At 44.5% G+C, this 16862-nt stretch overlaps 1 long non-coding RNA gene across 1 annotated transcript; it reads left to right on the top strand.

Moving 5' to 3' along the window:
• The first annotated feature begins 401 nt into the window (after positions 1 to 401).
• Positions 402 to 3851, top strand: LOC118668226. Its single transcript, XR_004971594.1, has 3 exons — positions 402 to 1003; positions 1645 to 1760; positions 2954 to 3851. It is a non-coding gene; the product is annotated as an uncharacterized LOC118668226 (long non-coding RNA).
• Positions 3852 to 16862: the final 13011 nt, after the last annotated feature.

The following is a 16862-nucleotide window of genomic DNA, read 5'->3' as shown; positions in this document are numbered from 1 at the left end:
TTTCCTCCCTTGTTTTCCACTCTCCACCCTCCAAATACAAACATACATATCCTGTTTGGTTGCCTGATGGAAAAAAGTGTAAAGTTTGGAAGAAAACATAGCCAGCAGAATTGACAGGAGACATTAGAGGAATCTAACTGAGTCCAAGAAGAAAAATTAGATACAAGTTCAATAGTTTAAGATGACCACTACTTCTTAATAGAACTCTGACACATAGCCTATGTCTGGCCTTTCTTGGCCTAGGGCAGTGATGGCGAAACTATGACACGCGTGTCACCTCTGAACTCATTTTTTTGGTTGATTTTTCTTTGTTAAATGGCATTTAAATATATAAAATAAATATCAAAAATATAAGTCTTTGTTTTACTATGGTTGCAAATATCAAAAAAATTCTATATGTGACACGGCACCAGAGTTAAGTTAGGGTTTTTCAAAATGCTGACACGCCGAGCTCAAGAGGTTCGCCATCACTGGCCTAGGGAGAAGCCATGGGCATCTCAGAAATGTGAGTGTGACAGGCTGGGCAAAACCAAACACAAGTTTCAGGAACTTAGTACTACTGGCCACATCTGCACCTCTTCAGGTACATACCTGGAATGTTTTCACAGCCGGAATCCAGTCTCTGAGGTGACTCATGAGAAATTCAAATTTGTTTAGAACACTCAACGATAATAAGAGTAGCTAACAGTTTTCAAGTACATGCCAGGCACTGTGCTAAGCCCTTTTGGCAAAATAGTCTCTCTATGCCTTACTAGTAATAGTTAGGATTCCCATTTTGACAATAAGGAACTTGAGGCTCAGAGAAGTAACTTGCACCAGAGTCTCTCCTGCTCTTAACTACTTTCCCAGCTGTTAAGGATGGTGACTACCACTTACAGAGAGCTGATTAAGGGCCTGCCCACGTGTTGTAACTGACTTAATCTTCATAAGAACCTTACTAAGGAGCACCTAGGAGTCCCACAGACAGATGAAGAACCTTTGGCTGCAGCACCGGGCATCACAGGTAATACAGATGGTAATGATAATGGGTGCAGGGTCTCTCCCCACCTCCTGCTTTGAAAGCAGATGGGAAAGTGGGCTTTCTCTTCCCCCCGCTGTTGAGAATCCCGGGCTCTGTGCAGAAGAGATTTTTTTTTTTAATATTTTTTATTGATTTTCTACAGAGAGGAAGGGAGAGGAACAGAGAGTTAGAAACATCGATGAGAGAGAAACATCGATCAGCTGCCTCCTACATACCCCCTACTGGCGATGTGCCCGCAACCAAGGTACATGCCCTTGACTGGAATCGAACCTGGGACCCTTCAGTCCTCAGGCCAACGCTCTATCCACTGAGCCAAACCAGTCAGGGCCAGAAGAGATTTTTTTATTCTAGAGCAGCACTATTCCACAGAACTTTCTGTGATAATAGGAATGTTCTAAATTGGTGCTATCCCATATGGAAGCCACTGACCATGTGTGGCCATTGAGCATGTGAAATGTGGCCAGTGGAGATCGGTGAACTTATTTAATTTTAACCAGTTTACATGTAAATACACATGGGGCTAGGGTTCCATATTGGACAGCACAGCTGTAGAGGGTAAGACTGCTTGGTGGCAAAATTCCCAGTGGAACCTAAGAGTTTCTGATTTCCTCTCCTTCTCTTAGCCCTTCCATTGGCCAGCCTCTGGGGCATGTATGTTCCCACTAAGGCACTGCTAACAACAGAGGAAGAGGAAAAAGAACCCAGCTCTTTCTTACTCGCTTTATTAAAACCTAAGTCTGTAAGTGCTCAAATACTCGCTTCACTTGTTCATTTATTCATTTAACAAATATTTATAGAATTCTTCCTACAGGGCAGGCATATCGACATTGGCTCTGGGGTAAAAATGGCGAGCAAAACAGAACTGGAGAGACATGACTTAAATACTCACTCAAATGCATGATTAGAAACTCGAATAAATGAAACGTATAAGGAATTGGGGAGGTGTTTGACAAGGATGGAGGCTCCGTTGGAGGCCTCGGGAAAGACCTTTCTGAGAATGCTCAAGTTCAGTTTGTGAAGGAGCTGTTTCAGCTGAGAAATGAAGAACGAGTTAGAATTAGTGACAGTGAAGGGACGAGCATCTGAGGTGGAGGGAATCACATGTACAGGCTGAGTGGGCAAAGTGTGGGCATGTTTCAGGAGCTTAGAGAAGAGGAAAGTGGAGAGAGGGGAGACTGAAGTGGCAGACCTTGTCTTTTCCTACCAGGGTTTAAAATATATATATACACACACATAGATAGATAGATAGATAGATAGATAGATAGATAGATAGATGATAGATAGATAGGTAGATAGATAGATAGATAGATAGATAGATAGATAGATAGATAGATTCTGGAAAAGAAGGGAGAGGGAGAGAGAGATAGAAACATCAATGATGACAGAGAATCATTGATGGGCTGCCTCCTGAATGCCCTCCACTGGGGATCAAGCACACAGCCTGGGCATGTGCCCTGACAGGAATTGAACTGTGACCTTCTGGTTCATAGGTCCATGTTCAACCACTGAGCCATGCTGGCTGGGCCCTATCAGGGTGTTTGACCTTTATCCTAAAAACAGACCTGAGCTACTAGAAGGCTTTCAGCAGAACAGTGACATGGCTAGAAAATAAATGTGAAAAACAAAACAAGCAAAAAAAAAAAACCCTTGGCTTTTAATAAGGGCTTCATTGTTGCTTGTTCCTTCCTTCCTTCCTCCTCCAGCAGGCAGGCAGGTGACTTCCCCAGACACAGGCTGCAGCTGGCTGCAGAGGCCGATCCCAGGACAGACTAGAAGGGCTTGGTCCTAGGCCCAGAGGATGAATGGAGCTAAGCTGTGCTCTTTCCGCTAATGCCCTGTGTGTTCTCTCTGTGTGTTTCTGCCATTAAATAAATACTGGGGTATTTATAAAAAACTGTCAGCAAACCACCCACTCCATTTTCTCCGCCGCAGGCCCAGAAGCCCTCAAACAGTAACAGCCTGTACCAGAGTCTCAGTGACATCCCGAGACAGTTCCTAAAGGGCTACTAAATATAACTCTCTTCCACGGGGCTGCTGCCTGCTACCTTCACTTTTATGATCTTACTTATGAAACATCTAGTCAACGTGAAGTTCACGGGCAGGTCTCAGCTGAACAAGGGCAGCCTCGGACAGAGGTTGAGTTTCAGTATGTACTCATCTGGCCACCTTTTCACGGAGCCACGTGAGGTTGATTGACCTTCAGTTGGGAGAATGACCAGCTAAAAGAATGTGTTCCCCTGGGGAAAAGGCAAGCCATGAAGCGTGGAATGAGAAAAAAGACTGATGAATGCACTCGGACTTCCAAAGTTTCAAGCAATAAGAATCTGACTTGCTTAAAGCCAAGGGAATCACTGTCCTCTTCTTTCAAAATGAATTGATGTTGCTTCTGTCCCCGGCATGATAGAAAAGTCACCCATTTCGCTGGTCGACACTCTGGAGCCTGATTCCCAACTCTGCCACTTCCTCCAGGCAAGGTCACTCAGTATCCTGGCAGAGATGGAGTGTCCTTGTCTGTGAAAGGGGTTAATAGTGTCTGTTTGCAGGGTTGTATGGACGTGAGACAGTGTGGGTGGATTGCCTAGAAATAGTCATTGCACATGGTAAGCAAAGGCACTGGTTTTATCCAGTAATTTACTGTATATATGTATCTATCTCTCCTGTGGCCCTGAGCTCCTCAAGTGCAGAGACCTGCCATTGGTTTTTAGGTCTAGTGCCTACTCCTGTACATGCTCATATAAAAAATGAATAATTGTGCTCTGGCTGGGTAGCTCAGTTGGTTAGAGTGTCGTCCTGATATGCCAAGGTTTGGGGGTTGATCCCCAGTCAGGGCACACACAAGAACCCAAGAATCAACCAATGAATGCATCAATGAGTGGAACAACAAACTGATGTTTCTCTTTCTCAAAAAAGCAAACAAACAATAAATAATTTAAAAATAAATAAATCATAAAAAGAAATAACTGATACAGCCATCTTAGAGTAAAGGAATTCTTCTCTTGCATTATCAACCTTTCCAATATAGTCAGTTTTCTAACTTTCCACAACCTTTACTGTTTGTCTGCTTTAGACATGACTGAGGAAAACAAAATTTTTGAATACTTTCAGAAAGCTATGTTCTTGGGATATTTCTACTTACACATACATATATTCACTTATTAATAAACTAATTCCTGAGCAGTTTTTGGATTATAGAAAAATGGAGCAGAAAGTGCAAATTTTCCACATGGCCCCTCATTCCTATTCATATTATTAATGTCTTGCATTAGTATGGTACATTTGTTATGATTGATGAGCCAGTATCGATATATTATTACCTAAACTCAGAAAGTTCATTCTTTGTGATGTATATTTTATGGGTTTCAATAGATGTATAATAACATGATCCACCATTACAATATCATACAGATGTTAGAATAGTTTTACTGCTCTAAAAATCACGTGTGGTCCACCCATTCATTCCTTTCTGCCCCCAACTCCTAGCACCCACTGGTCCTTTTATTATTTCCATAGTTTTGCTTTGTCCAGAATGTCATGTAGCTGGATTCATCCAATAGGTAGCCAATTCAAATTGGCTTCTTCTTTTTTATGTTTCTATTGTTATATCTTTTTTAAATTAAAAATTTTTTCAATCACAGTTGACAATATTATATTAGTTTCAGGTGTACATAGAGGAAAGCAGATCAGGGGAAGAGAATTTAATGGAAATACATGTGCAAAGATGATTATGAGCCCTAACCGGTTTGGCTCAGTGGATAGAGCGCCGGCCTGTGGACTCAAGGGTCCAGGTTCAATTCCGGTCAAGGACATGTACCTTGGTTGCGGGCACATACCCAGTGGGGAGTGTGCAGGAGGCAGCTGATCGATGTTTCTCTCTCATTGATGTTTCTAATTCTCTATCCCTCTCCCTTCCTCTCTGTAAAAAAAAAAAATCAATAAAATATATTAAAAAAAGAGAAAGATTAAAGATGATTATGAAATCTGGGGATATTAAATGTTATTAGGTTAATATTAATGATAATAACAGTTACTTATTGAGTATCTGTCATGTACATTGTGCTCATATGTTTCTCATTTCACACCAATCCAGCAAAGTTACTGTTATTATCTGTATTTCACAGCTGACAAAATTGTGGCCCAGACTGGGCTACATAACCTAAAAGCAGCAGCAAGCCAGCAGCAAGCTGGGATTGTAGTCCAGCCTGCCTGCCCCTAGCCCTTACTTCCTCCATTTGGATGCAGACTTTACCAGCACATGTACAAAGGGGTTTGTACACATGTGTTCATGCTCATTGTAATATTATTATAATAAAAATAATTTCTATTGTTATATGTAAGTGGTTAAAATAATCTATGTTACATCTTTATATTTACTAAGGAATATAATAGAGTTAAAAAGAATAGGGCAGGTTGATATGTACTAACCTAAAAAATCCCCTCCCCATACCAGTGACAGATAACATTTACAGAATATTATGATTATGTTGGCCAAGCTAATTTAAAAAAATACAAAACACAAGATGTGATGGAGTCTACAGATGTATTCTTGTATTTTTAATATATAAATTTTTGTTAATTTTTAAATAGAGTAAGGGAGAAGGAGAGAGAGAGAGAGAAAAACATCGATTGGTTGCCTCCAGTACACACCCCAACTGGTGACTGAACTGACAACCTGGGCATGTGCCCTGACTGGGAATCAAACGGATGACCTTTTGGTGCACAGGACAACGCCCATCCAACTGAGCCACACCACCAGGGCTACAAGTGTATTCTTATATAAAACTTCATCATGCTGTACATTTAGAATTTGTGCAGTTGACTGCATGCAAATTAAACCTAAATCTGAAAATAGACAGTGTCTATGTTTTCATCTATATATGAAAATAGAAACCAGTCTCGAACAATACACACCCGATATTTTGGCAGTGGTTACATTGAGGAAAAGGAGACCTCTGCTTTTCCTCTACATCTTTATTGTTTAAATATTATAAAAGGAGTATGCATTAACTGGGTATCAAATCCTATACAATAAAAGCCTAATATGCTAAGTGTCCAGTCGTCTGGTCAGCCATTCAACCAATCAAAGAGTAATATGCTAATGATATGCTAAGGCCACTCAACACTGGCTATGATGTGCACTGACCACCAAGGGGCAGACAGTCGACTGGTCGACCAGTCACTATGACATGCACTGACCACCAGGGGGCAGATGCTCTGACCAGTAGGTTAGCTGGCTGCTGGGATCCGGTTGATCAGGACTGAGCAAGATGGGCTGGACATGCCTTGGAGCCTTCCTGTGGTCCCTCCCCAGCTGGCCAACCTCCTGTGTCCCAACCCTGATCGTGCACCAGTGGGGTTTCTCAGCCTGGCCTGTGCCCTCTCACAATCCAGGAGCCCTCGGGGGGATGTCGGGGAGCTGGTTTTAGCTCGATACTGCTCAATGCAGGAGCTCCCCCCTGGTGGTCAGTGTGCTCCTACAGGGGGAGCGCTGCTCAGCCAGAAGCAGGGTTCACAGCTGGAGAATGCAGCAGTGGTGGTGGGATCCTCTCCCACCTCCACAGCTAAGGATGTCCGACTGCCAGACATCCCCTGAGAGCTCCCAGACTGCAAAAAGGCACAGGCCAGGATTAGGGACCCCCCCACAAGTGCATAAATTTTGTGCACCAGGCCTCTAGTATATAAATAAAAGTGCAATATGTTTTAAGTCAACAAAATAACATCAATAAAGTATTCAATTAATAAAATAATCAAAATTAACTGACAATAAATACACCTTGGAAGGCAACAGGTTACTAAGAACCCAGATAGAAATATAGCCACCCACCTCCCTTGGGAAGAGTTTCATATGGAATGTGTTTTCTCTATTTTTCTCTGGAAAGAAGTTGACATTAAGTCATTGGTTAACTTCTGTATGGGGGTTTTCCTACTACCCTAATCGCCATGCAGCCTGAAGGCTGCATGTAGAGGTGAGATATGAGCACCAAGCCACCCTGTGAGATGCCCCACCCAGAGAGCTGGAGCCCACAGGAGACTCAGTACTTGCTTGAAGAAGGGGCCTCACTCCTTCCCACTCTCACAGTGGCATGGGGATGACACAGCTGCGGGAAATGAATATGCAGTACATGTATCCACGGTGGGAATTAAAAAGCAAAGGAATACTAAGACATTCGGATTAAAAGCATTTCCTACCAAACTGGTGAAGATTTGTTTAATGTTTCTACACAATATTGGCATGGGGTGAGGGGGCAATGATGAGAGGTTAGCAGAAGCCAAGGAGGCAGAGATCTGCCAAATGCATAAGGAGTTTATCTCAAGAACAAGGGCGAGCCAGTAAGAAGCCTTAGGCAGTTGCATCACGTCTGCAGCTCCAAGGGGAATGAATGCACTGAGAGGCGAGCAGACTGGAAGTGGGTGGAGTAGCTAGGAGGCTAGTGCAGTAAGTCAGGCAAAGGAATTTGGTACCGTGAAACAGTGATAGCACCGGGGAAGGAGACAAGTGGATGATTAGAGGGATAATGAAGAGAGAGACCTGACGGGCCTTATGATTAGCATATATGCCGAGAGAGAGGACAGGGTGGTGGGAATGGTGGTACCTGTTTCAGTTGGGGTTCAATTAGGAAAGCTGGAACTTAGGAATTATGAAATAAAGAATTCAACATTACAATTAGACCTTACATCGTTTGTAGGAGGAGCTGGGCAATTGGACATCTGGGGAGGGGAGTTGGAGGACCAGTGAAGTCCCCAACCGGTCAGTCTGAGAAGCCAAGGATGTCCAGACCACATCCAAGGATGTAGGACCACAAAGGTGAGGCTGATGGCGAAGTCTAAAGGAAGCATTTGCCTTGGTGGGTCCCAAGGCAGGCCTCTGCTGATGGCTCTGGGGCAGCTGTTGGTCCACAGGACCTGCAGTCTGGAGGAAGAGCGGAATGCAGAGTGGAGGGAGCAAGAACAAGCTGGAACCTCTGTGGGTCATCTCATTGAATCATGATAGCATTCAGATGTAGTGCTCCCAAATTCCTTTCTTGGCCAACTCTAACCTGGAACCACATAGGGAACGGTTTCTGGGAAATTTGGTTTCCAGCCTGCCCAAGCTAATGGTGGGGGAAGATTCTGGAAGAAAGGTAGTAAATGCCACTTTGGACATGTTGACTTTGAATTGACTGTGATACACCCCCATGGAGATTCCAGTAAGCACTTGAGGTTGTCTAAATGTCTTCAATGTGCAAGAAAGCTGATTTAGGACTCCAGTTCTAATCTAACCTGGGGTGAGAGAGTGGAAGGCAGCTCCAGATTAAGAACCTACAGACTGAAGGTATTGGCCAGGCGTGAAGGCAGGCTCAAGAGACAAGAAGTCCAGTCCTAGCCGGCTTGGCTCAGTGGATAGCGCATTAGCCTGCGGACTGAACGGTCCCAGGTTCAATTACGGCCAAGGGCACATACCTGGGTTGCAGGCTCGATCCCCAGTAGGGGCGTGCAGGAGGCAGCAATCAATGATCCTTTCTCATCATTGATGTTTCTATCTCTCTGTCTTTCTCCCTTCCTCTCTGATATCAATAAAGAAATAGATCAAAGAAAAAGAAAAATGTCTATAACTTTCAGGTAGGGACTTGGAACAGCAAGATGGATTGGGCAGTCTTATAGGGAAGGTGGGAGAGCTGGCCTGAGACACCCTGAGAGATATGTCAGTGGGAAGGCAATTTGTATATTAAGAAGAGCCTCTTCAGGCCAGAAGGTCACAGTTCAATTCCTGGTCAGGGTACATGCTCGGGTTGCAGGCTGGACCCCAGCGGGGAACAAGCAGGAGGCCGCCAGTCAATGATTTTCTCTCATCATTGATGTTTCTATCTCTCTCTTCCTCTCTGAAATCAATAAAAGAAAAAAGGAGGAGGAGTGGGAGGAGGAGGAGGATAAGGAGGAGGAGGAGGAGGAGGAGGAGGAGGAGGAAGAGGAGGAGGAGGAGAAGGGCCTCCTGGAATCACTATTTTGAAAGTACCACAACTTAGAAGAAGAAAAAAACAACACGAAAGTTTACTTGATAGTCACTCTGCTTATTTCGTTTTTATCTCATTATGCACATAATGAACAATCCTTCTTTCAGAAATTCGAAGAGTAGTTTTTTTAATACACTTTGTGACCCAACTGCTTAACTCATAAAGTGAGTTCTGACTGAGGTTCTAGGTGATGTAGTAAACATTCCACACATCAATTCAGTGGAGCCCACACCATTGCCATCACCTTTCCATTATTACCACTGCATCACCACCCAAGTTGGAGGAATAGAAGCTAGGGAAAGGTGACAAAGACAGGGCACGGAAAGGTAACAATGGTAACGAAGGAAAAGAAAATGAGTCCTTTCAGGTAAACTTCATTTTTACTGAGTAACAAATGTAATCAATGAACAATTATATTCGCAATATTCTTTTACCTTCACTTTCTTTTTTTAAAAAAATATATTTTATTGATTTTTTTACAGAGAGGAAGGGAGAGGGATAGAGAGATAGAAACATCAATGAGAGAGAAACATCAATCAGCTGCCTCCTGCACACTCCCTACTGGGGATGTGCCCGCAACCAAGGTATATGCCCTTGACCAGAATCGAACCTGGGACCCTTGAGTCTGCAGGCTGATGCTCTATCCACTGAGCCAAACCGGTTAGGGCTACCTTCACTTTCTTAGTAATCAAATAAACCTAGGCTCCCTGTTAGACTGTGTACATGAAACAGGGATATCTTCCTTTGATTACCTTATGCAAAAACGGCTTCCATTCCTCTCTGTACTCTGAACCTATATTTTTCAAAACAGTACTTACCTCTATCTGATATATGTTTACAGGTGTCCTTTATTTATTTTCTGTCTCTCATATCAGAATATGAGCAGCATCTCAGTCCATGCCTATTTTGTTCACTCCTGTACCCTCAGAAAAGAAATCAGTACCTGGAATATTGCAGACACTCAAGAATTTGTTGAATGAATGAATGAACATATAAATGACACATTATATTCTAAGAATGACTCCATGTGAGAGATAAACGTATACTGGCTATCCTTTATATGCTGAAAAATAAAGTTCTGATATAAAAGTTTGAGTTGAGGTAAAAAAAATAATATTAGGGTCTGGCTGGCATGGCTCAGTGGTTGAGTGTTAGCCTATGAACCAGGTGGTCATGGTTCAATTCCTGGTCAGGGTACATGCCCAGGTTGCAGGTTCAATCCCTCATGGGGGGTGTGCGGGAAGCAGCCAATCAATGATTCTCTCTCATCATTGATGTTTCTCTCTCTCTCTCCCTCTTCCTTCCTCTCTAAAATCAATAAAAATACATTTTTAAAAATAATATTAGGCCCTAGCTGGTTTGGCTCAGTGGATAGAGCGTCGGCCTGCGGACTCAAGGGTCCCAGGTTCGATTCTGGTCAAGGGCATGTACCTTGGTTGTGAGCACATCCCCAGTAGGGAGTGTGCAGGAGGCAGCTGATCGATGTTTCTCTCTCATTGATGTTTCTAACTCTCTATCCCTCTCCCTTCCTCTCTGTAAAAAACCAATAAAATATATTTAAAAAAATAATATTAGGATGCCTTATATATTGCTCCAGCAGTTCATCAAGGCTCAGGAAAAAAATGGTATCATTTACTTGCATATCACCAAATAATAGCAATTAAAATATTTAATATACATTTTGGTCAGAAGAGCTTAAAAGCTTGCCGGCTTCCAATCTCTTCCCCTGCTTCTCTGCTTACCTTTCCATTTCCTTTGCTAGGTCTTCTTCCTGCTGCTATGAACTGGTATTTCTCTGGGATTTATTTTGGACATCTTCCTGATTTCTCTCAATTGTGAGTTTTTCTAGGTCAGATTCTCATGTCTCTTAATGCCATTCCTGGCTAGATCTAGGGTTAGGCCACTGGTAGGTACTGTCATGGGACAGTCCTAAGCTCCACCTGACCTGTTTAATCCTTTGTATGATCATCTGGACAGCCCTTCAAATCTTGCCCCTGTAGCTTCAAAGGCAGGACACAAGCCGTCTGTGCATCTTCTGTACCATGAACAGTAGCTGGTAGTGATTAAAGAAGTGAATGGATGCTGATCAAATTTGTTGATGAGACTGAAATATTTAAGAGTAATATAATTTGGGGATTGGCTTTAAATTTCTCCAGAAAATTAAAGAAATAGAATAAAATAAAATAAAGTGGAGGAGGACTCAGATAAGTGAGAAAACATTGAAATGGTTAAAACTGGTGATGGGTATATGGGAGCTTATTTTATTCTTCTCTCAATTTTTATGTAATTTTAAAATTTTCCATAAAAATTTTTTTTTTATTTTTTAAATATTTTTATTGATTTCAGAGAAGGAAAAGGGAGAGAGAGATAGAAACATTAATAATGACAGAGCATTATGGATCACTGCCTCCTGCACACCTCACAATGGGGATCGAGCTCCAGGCAACCCAGGCATGTGCCCTGACCGGGAATCCCAGCGTGACTCTTGGTTCATAGGTCAACACTCACCCACTGAGCCACTGCAGCCAGGCATGTGGCATAATTATTTTATTTATTTATTTTTAAAATATATCTTTTTTTTTTAATTAAATCTTTATTGTTCAGATTATTACATTTGTTCCTCTTTTTTCCCCCCCCATAACTCCCCTCCTCCCAGTTCCCGCCCCACCCTCCGCCCTCACTCCCCACCCACTGTCCTCATCCATAGGTGCACGATTTTTGTCCAGTCTCTTCCCGAATCTCCCACACCCCTTTCCCCCCCAGGAATAGTCAGTCCATTCCCTTTCTATGTCCCTGATTCTATTATAATCAACAGTTCATTCTGTTCATCAGATTATTTATTCACTTGATTCTTAGATTCACTTGTTGATAGATGCATATTTGTTGTTCATAATTTGTATCTTTACCTTTTTCTTCCTCTTCCTCTTCTTAAAGGATACCTTTCAGCATTTCATATAATCCTGGTTTGGTGGTGATGAACTCCTTTAGCTTTTCCTTATCTGTGAAGCTCTTTATCTGACCTTCAATTCTGAATGATAGCTTTGCTGGATAAAGTAATCTTGGTTGTAGGTTCTTGGTATTCATCACTTTGAATATTTCTTGCCACTCCCTTCTGGCCTGCAAAGTTTCTGTTGAGAAATCAGCTGACAGTCGTATGGGTACTCCCTTGTAGGTAACTGAGTTTCTTTCTCTTGCTGCTTTTAAGATTCTCTCTTTGTCTTTTGCTCTTGGCATTTTAATTATGATGTGTCTTGGTGTGGTCCTCTTTGGATTCCTTTTGTTTGGGGTTCTCCGCGCTTCTTGGACCTGTAAGTCCATTTCTTTCACCAGGTGGGGGAAGTTTTCTGTCATTATTTCTTCAAATAGGTTTTCAATATCTTGCTCTCTCTCATCTTCTGGCACCCCTATAATTCTGATGTTGGTACGCTTGAAGCTGTCCCAGAGGCTCCTTACACTATCCTCGCATTTTTGGATTCTTTTTTCATTTTGCTTTTCCGGTTGGGTGTTTTTTGCTTCCTCGCATTTCAAATCATTGACTTGATTCTTGCGCTCCTCTGGTCTGCTGTCGGGAGTCTGTATAATATTCGTTATTTCAGCCCGTGTATGCTTAATTTCTAGTTGGTTCCCCAATATAACATCGAGGGTCTCATTAGTTTTCTTGTAGATCTCATTAAGTTTATCGGCGGCTTCTAAACAGTTCTTGAGAGACCTTAAAAGTGTGGTTCTGAACTCTATATCTTCCATTGACAATTTTGTCCTGTTTCTTTGTCTCCGCATTTTGTTATGCTTCCTTGGTGCACCCTCTAGTGGTCTTTGTTCGCAGTCTTATAGTTAAATCTTGATTGTTGTAGCTAATTCCAGGGAGGGTTTGACCTCCAGGCCAAGTGGCTATGAGAATCAGCTGTGTCAGCAGTGAGAGAACTTCTGTCCTCTAGGGAGGTGCTAATCTGGCGTTTGCCTGAGGCTATCCGACAAATGCCTGTGTGCAGGGCTTGGGCGGGGAGGGTCGCACAGGATCAACAGGGTGGGCCAAAGAGAGCAGTTATGGCGGCTCTCAGTCCTGTCCCCAGGGGCTCTGCCTCTCTGAGTCCCAGCACCCGCTGCAAAGCTCAGAGAGAAAGCTGCACTCGCTCTGACCGAAGCCAGACAGTCCCGCTTCTCCCGTTTGAGTCTGGGTCCCTAAAGACTCGCCCGGATCTGGAGCTCAGAGTCTGCGACTCCCTCCCGATTGAAAACGCCAACCGCGCCCTCCGCCGCCAGCCCGCTCCGCGCACTCCGCACCTCAGAATTTGACTTCAGCACTGCGCCTCCTCTGAGTGTCCGTATGCGTTTCTCTTTCCTCCTAGTTGTAGGACTTCCACTCAGCCAGCGTTCCTGTGGTTCTGGGTGATGTCCCTTCCGTTTTTTGGTTTCACTTTTGAAGTAGTTGTTCAAAGCAGCAAACTCCGGCGTTAACCTATGCCGCCATCTTGGTTCTCTAAAATATATCTGTGTCCACTGCTTCAGCTCCTTTCCCTTCTCCGCTGCTTCGCTCCCTTCTGCAGCACTTGGCTTCCTTCTATCTTAAAATTTTCCATAAAAATTTTTTCATTGATTAGGCAGAGCCAGGGAGGCTCACTAATATGCTGCTATTTCTACTTTGTATCCTCCTGCATTGAACTTAAAAAATGATTATGCATTGCTTCTATTAAATGTTTACAATATATTCCTAGCCCTAACTGGTTTGGCTCAGTGGATAGAGCATCAGCCTGCAGATTGAAAGGCCCCAGGTTCGATTCCGTTCAAGGGCATGTACCTTGGTTGAGGGCACATCCGCAGTATAAGGTGTGCAGGAGGCTTCTGATCGATGTTTCTCTCTCATTGATGTTTCTCTCTTTCCCTCTCCCTTCCTCTCTGTAAAATAAAATCAAATATATATACACACTAGAGGCCCAGTGCACAAAAATTTGTGCACTCGGCCTGTGCCCTCTCGCAGTCTGGGACCCCTCGGGAGATAACGACCTGCTAGCATAGGCCTGCTCCCGGGTGGCAGAGGGCAGGCCCAATCCCTAGGTGCAGCCCCTGATCGGGCTTAGAGCAGGGCTGATTGGGGAGTTGGGGCACCACCCCCTGTTATGCACAGAGCAGGGCAGATTGGGAGGTTGTGATGCCACCCTCAGTCACACTCAAGGCAGGGTCAATGGGGAGGTTGCGGCGCCACCCCCTGTCACGCACAGAGAGGGCCAATCAGGGGGTTTGGGCGCTGCCCCCTGTCATGCTGATCCCGGTGCCGGGAGGCCTCGCGGCTCCGCTGATCCCGGTGCTAGGAGGCATATTACCCTTTTACTATATAGGATAGAGGCCTGGTGCATTGGTGGTGGCCAGCTGGTTTGCCCTGAAGGGTGTTCTGGATCAGCGTGGGGGTCTCGCTTGGGTGCCTGGCCAGCCTGGGTGAGGGGCTGATGGCTGTTTGCATCTGGTCACACCCCCTTCAGGGTGGGGGTCCCCACTGGGGTGCCTGGCCAGTCTGGGTGAGGGGCTGAGGACCGTTTTCAGGCTGGCGGGTGACTGAAGCTCCCAACCGCTCCTTTTTTTCTTTTTTTTTTATTCTGGGCCAGCTTTAGCTCTGAGGCTTGGCTCCAGCTCTTAGGCCTCGGCTGCTGAAAGCAGGTATCTGGTTTGTTTGGGTTCTATAATCGAAACACTGTTTCAACTCCAGCTCTGAGATCATGGTTGGCTGAAAGCAGGTTTCTGGGGTTTTGTTTAGCTTCTATATTTGTAACAATGTTTCAAACTGCAAGCTCAGAGGCCGGCAGCGGCAGGCGGGGAAAGTTGGCTTCCTCCGTCACTGAAACAAACAAGCCTCATGTTCGCTTCAAGCTGTCTGGCTGCCGGCTGCCATCTTGGCTGGCAGTTAATTTGCATATCGCCCCGACTAGCCAATGGGAAGGTTAGCGGAGGTACGGCTAATTGCCATGTTTCTCTTTTATTAGATAGGATATATATATCTACACTAAAAAAAGAGAAACATGCAAATTGGTGTCAGGGGGCGGGGCCACAACCTCCCTATCCACCCTGCTCTGTTCGTGACAGGGGAAGGCGCCCCAACCCCCTGATCGCCTTGCAGCTCTGTGTGTGACAGGGTGCGGTGCCCCAACCCCCTGAACGGCCCTGCTCTGTGTGTGACAGGGTGCGGAGCCCCAAGCCCCCCCCCCCCACAGGCCCTGCTCTGTGTGTGACAGGGGGGAGCACCCCAACCCCCTGATAGGCCCTGCTCTGTGCGTGACAGGGTACGGAGCCCCAACCCCCCTGATGGGTCCTGCTCTGTGCGTGACAGGGGGTGATGCTGCAACCCCTGCCTTGAGTGTGACTGAGGGTGGCATCGCAACCTCCCGATCCGCCCTGCTCTGTGCATGACAGGGGGCGGCACCCCAACTCCCCAATCAGCCCTGCTCTGAGCCCTACCAGGGGCTGCACCTAGGGATTGGGCCTGCCCTCTGCCACCCGGGAGCAGGCCTAAGCCAGCAGGTCGTTATCTCCCAAGGGGTCCCAGACTGCGAGAGGGCACAGGCCGGGCTGAGGGACCCCCCCTCCCCCCCCGAGTGCACAAATTTTTGTGCACCGGGCCTCTAGTGTGTGTGTGTGTGTGTGTGTGTGTGTGTGTGTGTGTGTGTATATATATATATATATTTTTTTTTTTTTCCCCTATTGATTTCAGAGAAGAAGGGAGAAGGAAAGAAACATCGATGATAAGAGAGAATTAGTGATCAGCTGCTTCCTGCACACCCCCTACTGGGGATTGAGCCCACAACCTGGGCATGTGCCCTTGACTGGAATCAAACCCAGGACCCTTCAATCCACAGGCCAACACTCTATCCACTGAGCCAAATTGGCTAGGGCACTTTTATTATTATATAAAAATTATTTTGTCATTATTACTAAAAGGGCTCATTTTTTTTTAAATATATTTTATTGATTTTTTACAGAGAGGAAGGGAGAGGGATAGAGAGTTAGAAACATCAATGAGAGAGAAACACTGATCAGCTGCCTCCTGCACACCCCCTATTGGGGATGTGCCCACAACCAAGGTACATGCCCTTGACCGGAATCAAACCTGGGACCCTTGAGTCTGCAGGCCGACGCTCTATCCACTGAGCCAAACAGGTTAGGGCTCATTTCTTTTTTTAGCATATCATTTTTAAAATATATTTTTATTGATTTGAGAGAGAGCGAGAGCGAGATTGAGAGCGAGAGAGAGAGAGAGATTGATGTGAGAAACATGGATTGGCTACCTCCTACTGCATGTTCCCTATTGGGGAATGAACCAGCAACCCAGACATGTGCTCTGACTGGGAATCAAACCAGCGACCTTGCAGTGGCATGGGAGGATCCTCAACCAACTAAGCCACACCAGCCAGAGCTAAATGGGCTCATTTCTTATCTCAGCCATCAACATTCTTAAATACCTGTTATGATGCCTAGAATGCTTTAAGTCCGTATGGGCTCCAGGCATTATTTTTGTAGGCCCTACCCTTCATCATATCTAATACATTAAATGTACTCATATCAAATATAATTTATGTATGAATTGAGTTGAAGTTATCTAATTTTCAAAATGCCACATTTCATAAGCATTTCAAGCCACTATCTTTGATGTTTCGGATTTTAAAATATTTTATAACCAAAGCATTTTTTTTTTTCGGGTCTCTAACATTTCCATAGGCCCTTGCAAAGATTCCATGCCCTAGGATTTGTGCATAAAATGGATAAACATGTCCCCATGTGCTGAATACTGTTCTAGATGCTTCTGACAGGAAGGTGTCAGCTCTCCAGAAATTTATCATCCAGGTCCACAGCTTTCTTTCCTTTTCTCA

The sequence above is a fragment of the Myotis myotis genome, unplaced genomic scaffold, assembly GCF_014108235.1.
Source record: "Myotis myotis isolate mMyoMyo1 unplaced genomic scaffold, mMyoMyo1.p scaffold_m19_p_13, whole genome shotgun sequence".
Taxonomy (NCBI): domain Eukaryota; kingdom Metazoa; phylum Chordata; class Mammalia; order Chiroptera; family Vespertilionidae; genus Myotis; species Myotis myotis.
The sequence above is the reverse complement of the archived record's forward strand: the minus strand, read 5'-3'. Positions and strand labels throughout refer to the sequence as shown.